General features: G+C 45.1%; 1 pseudogene; it reads left to right on the top strand.

Moving 5' to 3' along the window:
- The first annotated feature begins 323 nt into the window (after positions 1-323).
- LOC147725763 (P3 protein-like) lies at positions 324-1647 on the top strand (annotated as a pseudogene).
- The last annotated feature ends 7321 nt before the right edge of the window (positions 1648-8968 follow it).

The following is an 8968-nucleotide window of genomic DNA, read 5'->3' on the forward strand; positions in this document are numbered from 1 at the left end:
TCTCCAGAGCTCTAGTTACATGGCGTCTCCCACATCTGATGGTGAAGGCATTCAACCGACCTGAAAAGCAGAAGTGGTGCAGAGGACTGAGCCTCCTCCTCCCCTCCCCCTCCCCCAGTGCTACTTTGAGATGCAGGAAGTATCTGGGGTCAGAAATGACTGAGCAATTGGAAGAAGAGGGCGAGGACTGGCTGTGGCTACCCTCCAACAGCCCTGATGCGATGCGACTCTTGCTCTGAGAGAGCGTCCTCAACGGTGCTAGGCCAGGAGAGGTGGGAGGACTCCCTAGCAGCTTGTCGTTACTGCCTCCGTCATTCCCCACCATGGTCGTGACTATCCTATTACTGACCACTATCCTTTGGCGCAGTCAGTGCCAGACAGTCACCGGCCTGGCCTCTTCTGGTGACAATGTCAGACACACAGGCTACCTGCTCATCGGTGATGGCAGCTCACAGGAGTTCTCATTCCCAGAGAAGAAGCAAGGCATCCTAGTCATTGCCAGCCACTACACGACACAGGGGGGGGGGCCCTCATACCGACCCTTGCTGTCTGTCACAACCCTGGACCCAGCTGTGCTGACCATTGAGACCGTGAGCGACACGAGCCGGGCTGGCCAGCAGGGCAGCAGCTACGTGGTCAGCATCCGGTCCGGCATTTATCGAATGGCGCCACTGCTGGTGCAGCTGCTGGGTGGGCAGCAGGACTCTAGACAGCCTGTTCTTATCGAGGAGTGCAGAGACTTCCGCATCAAGGTGGCACCTGATGAAGACGCTGTGCCCCAGGGCTCCGGGGGACTGGGCTACTTCTTAGAGAACCCGGTGCTGTATGTCTTACTGCCCCTCATCTTTATCAACAAGTGCGCCTTTGGCTGCAAGGTGGAAGAGGTGGTGCTTCTGGGCATAGTCTCTCAGTTCGTAGTCATGCCCTTCTATGCCTATGTGCTCTCACTGCTCTTCTCGCTGGATAAGCCCCTGGCTTTGGGGCTGGTCATGACCTGCTCTTCACCTGGCGGTGGTGGAGGATACATGTACAGTCTCCTGCTGGGTGGGGATGTCAAACTTGCCATATGCATGACTCTGCTCTCCACCGTAGCAGCCAAAGGACTCATGCCGCTGTCATCTGCCATCTACAGCCACCTGCTGGGTGTCCACGAGACTCTCCACGTGCCATTTCTGAAGATCCTGGTCACTCTGCTCTTCATCGCTATTCCCCTTCTCCACAGGACTGCTTGTGAAGTGCCACCTTCCGCGCATGTCACGTGGTCTGCTGCTGCTCATCAAGCCCTTCAGTTTTATGCTAATAGTGGGGGGTCTCTTCATGGCCTACCAGATGGGGGCCTTCATCCTGGCTGATGTGCGTCCCTCCATTGTGCTTGCTGGAATTTCGGTGCCCCTTTTTGGACTGGTGCTGGGCTATACGCTAGCCCGCTGCTTTGGGCTCGTGTTGCTCCATCGCCGGACTGTCAGCATTGAGGTGGGAGTGCAGAACAGCCTGCTGGCTTTGGCTGTCCTGCAACTTTCCTTTCAACGGGCAGAGGCAGACTACACCTCCCAGGCACCCTTCATCGTAGCCCTGAGCAGCACCTCTGAGATGCTGGTCATTGTCATTGTTCACTTGGTGTATAAGAGAATTTTCCCCAGCCCATGAGGACTCCCAGCTGCCCTTGCTAAGTCTCCCTTCGCACCATCTCCCTCCCTCCATGAATCTCCAGATACCGGTCTCATAGTTTCTCACTATCCCCTGCCATGCCTTAAGCTCACCCAAAGACCCATCTCTGAAGCCATCAACTCTCCTCGATGGACCCTATGGGCCTTCTTTTCCAAGATTTCTGTCCCCCCCCCCTCCTCTCCTCCTGCCCGACCTATAATCTCTCAGGCTGCCCTCATACCAGATGAATCCATGTTCACGACCTCTATCCCAGGCCATATCCATATGTTTAACAGATTTTACAATCTGGACCCTTCACCGCTTAAAGAAACATCGCCTCTTCTTCCCTCCTCCCATGTTTATCCCAGAAATCTCCCAGATCTCCCTCGACGTGCCCTGTCTCTTTGCAAAGGATCTCTTCTCTCATTGTACAGGAGCTGCCACATGTCGCTGTACGCACTCAGCAGGGACCTGATCTATTGTAGTCTGATGGAGCAGTCACTTTTCAGGGGCCACTAGGTAATTTAAATTTAGCTTGACGCAATGTGACTATCCTGCAGAAACCTTCCTGTACTCAATGGTTTCTCTTTTTGGTTCCCTCGTCTTCCCAGGATACATCGATTTCCCCCCTACCTTCTTGTGCATCCCTGGGCCATTCATATGATCCCTCCTTTCTTGGCCTGGGTCTTTCCTTGGCCTGGTTCTTTCCTCTCCCCTGGATCCCTCTTATCCATGCTCTGTTTCCACGATCCTTTCTCTCTTCCCGGCATTCATCCTCCATGAATGTCTCTCTCCCCTGGATTCCTCCTCTCCTTGGCTGTTTCTATGAACCCTCAACTCTGCTCGACCTCTACCTTGGATCTCAAGCTCCCCTCTGCCTGGATCCCTCATCTTCCCCTAGATTCCTTCTCTCCTGAGCCTTGATCGTTGGCCTCTCTTTGACATTTCTTCCCTCGACCTCGGTCATTTGTCGCTCCTTGCTCCCTCCTCTACCGAGGTCTCAAGATTCCCTCTATGTGGGTCACTCCTCTCTCCTGACTCGACAACTCATCTCCCTTGGACCCTGTTTCTCCTCTGCCTGGCTCCCTCCTCTCCCCGGTTCCCTCCTGGCTCCCTCATCCCTCCTGGCTCCCTCCTCTCCCCAGTTCTCTCCTGGCTCCCTCGTCTCTCGGATCCCTTTTCGTCATGTAAGTTATTGGACGCCAAAGACCCTTGGCCATCAAGCACTTTGCACTAACAGAGCCTGGTTACTCTACTAATGAAACATTTTCTATGTTACAGGACACCTCAGGGTGTCCCAAGATGGCCATTGACCGGGATTGTCTTTTTATGAGTGCAGAATTTTAATAATAATAAAAGTGTACAAATCTAAAAAATAAAAAAAAAGGAATGCAGAATAAATCATACATCCATCCCCAGTCAGGAGATCTGGGTTGAATCCATTGTTCTTTTGCTCACCATGCTATGCAAACAAATGATGGACGGAATGCTGAATAAATCATACATTTACCCCCAGTCAGGAGATCTTGGTAAAATCCATTGTTCTTTTGCTCACCATGAGACCTCAGTTTAGACTCAGCCAAATGCAAATCAGTCTTGACCCTGTGCCTCACGGTAACAGTCCTGACCGAACTGCCAAGCGAGGTCCTCCCTGGACCGGACACAGGCATCCTGGGATCAGTTTCTGGGTATTACCCTTCATCAGCCAGGCTAGCTTGATTCCAGTGGCACAGTGAGCAAGGAGCCCACGTCTGGGCCTACCCATCCCACTTAGGGTGAAAAGTGCTACGTAAACAAATGATGGACAGAATGCTGAATAAATCATACATTCATGGGATTGGCCTGAGGGGCCTTCATTGATGCTTGCTCAGGCACGGGTAATCTGCACTCTTTCTCCACCTTGCTCTGGAACATAGCTAGGTTTGAGAAACGTAAGTGTGCATGTCTGTTTGGCCTGCCTATGATGGCCGGCCAAGCAAATCTGCACCTGTAGCAGTGCATACCACTCCTCCTCCCAGCCTCCCACTGTCAATCAGGATGTCCCAGCCTCGCCCCATCCCACCCTTAAATTTGCATAATGGACATAGCAAGGAAAAATAAAATGATTATTATCATTTTATTATTCCTTTATTCACTGCTCAGAAAGCAGTAGGGAGGCACACCTCACCCTTAACGGAGGAGCGCCACTGCTGCGTATCCATCAAGCTGACTAGATGTCTGCCTCTTTAGACCCAGTGATTACATTCTGCTTTGAGATTGCTTGAGCATCTGATGTGGCTGAATGCTTCTTAACAATACATACACTGGCTGGTCATAGGTTGTAAACCTTTTTCTCCCACAGTGTGAATGACCACAGAAACCACCTATTTCCATAGCTTCTAATTTTTCGTTATTGGAAGAACCCTGTCCATGGGGTGAAAAAGACTCGAGTTTCAGGCTTCTTTCTTTCACCTTTCCGAATGGTTAGCCTAATGTCTGAGCATAGGGAAGGTCAACTAAATTGCTACAATCCTAAGGTTGAGGATAAGTCTAAAGGAAAAAGCTAATTGCCTTTGCATATACCACTAACAGATGTTGCAAAACATTATGGCTAAAATCACTAATGTATCTGGCAAATGAGGAAACATGAACACCCTCCTTAGAATAGTGAGAAACTACATGGATTGGATGCATGCATTGGTCAGGGCACAGGCACCAACATGAGTTGCACACAAGCTGGTGAGCAGGTGGGATGCATACAACAGTTAACTATCCTAAGGACCAAAAACGAATAATGCAGTATCAAGAAGTATTAACAATTTTAGGCTCTCTTGGAAGTTAAACACTATCCTATACCAATTTATTGAAATTATGAAACAGAACATAGCAATCAAGACTTTGTGAAAGACAGACCATCGAACAAACATTACTTCCTAAAGTATACAAAACGATGTGCCAATATACCACTCTTGCAAAACAATCAAGGACTACCCTACTTAGAAATAGATTGTTCATGTAGACCAGTTGTCTATAGCACATAATATTAGAGTGTTGAATTCTTATCTCCCCTGCTTTCAATACTAACTTATGACACTGACCTGGTGACTGGGATTTAGGGCTGATATACAGGCACCTGCTGTAACAAATACCTAAACCCATAATGGACTAAATTAAGGGACTAAACATTTAGGAGAAGATTGACTACTGTTACACAATACAGCAAAGCCGCCAACGTTACTGTACTTTGTTGTGTCACAGGGAGGGAGAAAAAGAGTGACAAATCTACTATGATATATTGCTGTTTTTCCGTGCCCCTTGTCACAATTTAGGCAGCCATGCACCAACACACACACCCATGCACCATAATCATGGCTGTATGTATTCTGCCAAATATATGTGCATTGTAAGTACAAAATACTATGCTGGACAAAGTTTATTACTTTTCCCACTGGGTATGTGTGCTGGTCAGTGCAGTACCCAATGTTCATGTGGTTTGTTATACTTTCAGGTGGATATAATGGAAAAATAAGGTTATCCTTTTGATTCCCTATTGTTGTTGATTTCAAAAGAAAATAACTAATCAACAACTTCAGCAGTTGATATGCACTTACCAGCTACAGAAAAACACAGTGCCATCTTCCTCCTGATTTTTTGGACCTGTTTTTGTTGGTTTGGGACTCTGGGCACTTTACCAATGCTAACCCTTGATAGAGTGCATATGCTCTATGCCTAAATTGTATTTGTGACGAGTTTCCTCTTAATTGGCATAATCATTATTTACTAGTAAGTCCATAGTAAAGTGCACCAGGTGTGCCCAGGGCCTGTTAATCAAATGCTGCTTCTAGGCCTGCAGCTCGGATTGTGCCACCCAACTGAGTTGCCCTGCAAACATGTCTAAGACTTGCCATTGCAGGGTCTGTAAGTGCAGTGTTAAACTGCCATTTCAACCTGACAAGCACTTGCCAGGCCCAACCCTTCCCTTTTACTACTTGTAGGTCACACCTACGTTAGGCCAAAAAAGCCCCATCGGTAGGGTGCAGTGTATTTAAAAGGTAAGACATGTACTGGTGTGTTTGCTTTACATAGTGAAATACTGCTAATTTCGGTTTTCACTATTGCAAGGACCATCGCTCTCACTGGAAGCAGATAGAGATTTAGAGCTTGCAGTCTCTGAACTCACAGTTTAAAAGTACATCATTTGGTGAAGTTGGTTTTTAAATTGCGTGTTTTAAAATGCCACTTTTAGAAAAGGGGAACTTTCTTGCTTAACTATTCTGTGCCTCTGTGGTGTGCTTGCATAGCTTAATGGCCCATCACTTGGCTGATGGCCTTTCTGTGGGGATGCTGGCAGTAATGTGCGTGTGATGTCACCAGGAATCTTGACAGGTGCCTTCTGCCTTGAGTTTTTGTATTGGCAATTGCTGTCTGTGCCTGGGATGCTGCCAGCCGGTTAGCTCGCTGTACCAACAAATAAACTTGAAGTTAATCTACACGCAGTTGTGCCACTTCGTCTTCTCTTCAGTGGCGACAGAAGATGGGATATTACTCGTAACAGGTAAACGAGTTTCTTTTGCTGATTCCGGATAACGTTACTCAATTGATTTGCAAAGCATTTGTTTGAGCCAAGCCTTTGCTCCTAGGCAAACTGTGAGTATATTCTACTCTTTATTTTTCCCCGGGCACACATATTTTTGTCTTTCTTTGGGGAATTACAGAGAGCGTCCATTTTTTTTTTTGGGAACCGTCACAGCAGATTTTAATCTGCTTGTGAATGCTTGGACTAATGTCTCTTTTTTGCTGTTTGGGGACTTGAGACAACTTGCCTTTCAATTGAAAATATCTTGGGCAGTCTTTCTGACCTTTCGAGTTGGTCAACTGCTGTGTTGCGCACTGATTAAATCAGCACTGCCCTGTTTGCCTCAAAATTCCATATGGTGTTTACTACTGCCATTATCCACCCACACGCATAATTCTACTGAGCGCGGTGACATGTTTGCAGCTTATTTATCCCACAGTGAAATGGGTATTCAAAGACTTGCTGTCTTTCACCCCAAAGTATGCCAGCAAGGGGTAGCACTTACGTTTTGGTGTTCCTGGAGTCCTGGATCAGGTGGAGAGCACCATGGTTGCACGTCTCCGCGCAATTGAACATCCTCATTTTTTTGTGAACTCTCCATACTTATCACTTTTAAAAAGGGAAAGGGCTACAAAAAGAAAGAAGAAAGGAAAACATGAAAGAAGAAAAAAATGTTGCACAGTGTTTCTACATTTCTAGCATTTTTTTTCTTCACTCTTTTCTTTTTCTTTTTTATTCTTTCTTCGTTATCCTTTTCTTATTCTTCTGGATTTTTCATTCTCTCTTTTGTTCTTTTTTTTGTTTTGGCACTAACCATTTTATTTTTACAGGTATTTCTTCGTCATGCAGGGTGTTACGGCTCCAGCTCCATTTTTGGAAGAACTAGGAGAACCACCATTGGAAAGGAAACTCTGATTTAGGTCTTTCAAAGCATGTGTAGGTGCCATCGATGGTCAGAGATTCAGACCTGAAAGAAAAAAATATATAATGTACTATCATCTAGGGGTTGAAGGACAAAATGTTTTTCACCACTTACCACCTCAGGACCCACCTGAAGGTGAAGATCCTGATGAATTTGAGGTAGCTGTAGTCCAATTGGACAAGTATTTTTCTGAAACAAAAAATATTGTAGTACATAGGTACAAATGTTTTACTAGAGCTCGGACACCATTAGTGAATATTGACACCTTCATCACTGCACTGAAGGTCCTTGCTGTCAAGTGTGAATTTGAGAATTTCACATCACAATTGATTAGAGACCAACTTGTAGGTAGATGCCATTGTAAAAGAATTTAAGAAAGATTACTAACCTGTAAGGACCCCTCTCTTGACAAGGCAGTAGACATTGCCAAAAAGCTTCGAAAGTTCTATGGAGTATGTCAAACAATACGAAACTGCTTAGTCTAATGTTCTGTTTCTGATGTTGTTCCTAGTAAATCTCCTGGTACCAACAGTGAAGGAGCAAGGAAAGAAAATGTGTTCAGAGGCAGAAGAGGTTTCTCGCAAAATAGATCTTAGAGTCAGACAGTTTCTTGTTTCCGATGTGGTCCACCTTTACATGTTTCATCATTTAACAATTGCCCTGCTATTAATCAGCAATGTGGTCGATGTGGCAAAATGGGGCATTACGCTAGAGTTTGTAGAGGAGCTAAAATAAGTCAGGTGTGTTCCAATTGAGTTTGAAAAAAATTATGATATTACCAATCAAGAATACATTGTTGTGGTCAAAGATAGTGACAAACAAAAGACATATGTCATTGTTGATCCTGAGGTTGATGTCAATATTAATTCTTCTCATATTCAACTTCTTGTTGATACAGGAGCATGCAATACCATTGTGTCACAAGAAAAATATTTCACATTTTTGGAAAACAAGATTTTGTTACCACCTGATGTCCTTACGGTGGCTTTTGAAGGCAGCAAAATTGAGTTATTAGGTTAGTTTTGGGCCAATATCAGTGTGTTGGGGGAGATCTTCAAAGGTAAAGTTTATGTAGCTAAGAAAGGCATCAATGGTCTTGGTTTACAGCATCAAGCTGAATTTGGGTTAACCAATAATCCAAGTTTAGAAAAACCAATTTTCATTGATAAGAAGCCAATGCAAATTCAGTCCAATTCTTTGTCTAGTGCTGGCTTAACAAACAAATGTGAGCATAAATTTGAAAAAGTATTTCAAGAGCGTTTAGGCAAAGTTTCTGGTTTTCAACACTTCGGTAAGGTGAAAGAAAATGTTACTCGGGTCAAACATAAATTATGCAATGTTCCTCCTCGTATTAGGGCAGATTTATTACTACATTTTAGAATTCTTTGTGATCAGGGCATACTTGAAAACTTTCGCTCATAGTTCTTGCCAAAAAGAGATCTGGGGACTTGAGGATGTGTGTTGACTTATGGAGTCTGAACAATGCTATCTGGGTCAACAGTTTTCCTCTTCCAAGTTTTAAGGACTTGATTGCTAAAGTGGAATCCTCCTGTTGGTTCACAAAATTGGACCTCAAGGCTGCCTATCATCAGGTGGAATTAGATCCTCAGTCTTGCAATTTCACGGCTTTTGTTACCCCTGATGGCGTTTTTCAATTCTGCTGCCTACCTTTTGGTTTGGCTTCGGCGGCTGCCGTTTTTCAGAGGCTCATGACTGAGATGTTCCAAGACAATCCTCATGTTGTAGTGTTTCAGGATGATAGTCTCATATTTTCTATTACAAAGGTGGAACATGACCTAGCTAGTGACAACATTTTTAATATCTTAGAAAACAGAGGTGTAACA

Source organism: Lissotriton vulgaris, chromosome 3_2, assembly GCF_964263255.1.
Source record: "Lissotriton vulgaris chromosome 3_2, aLisVul1.2, whole genome shotgun sequence".
NCBI classification, from domain to species: Eukaryota; Metazoa; Chordata; class Amphibia; order Caudata; family Salamandridae; genus Lissotriton; species Lissotriton vulgaris.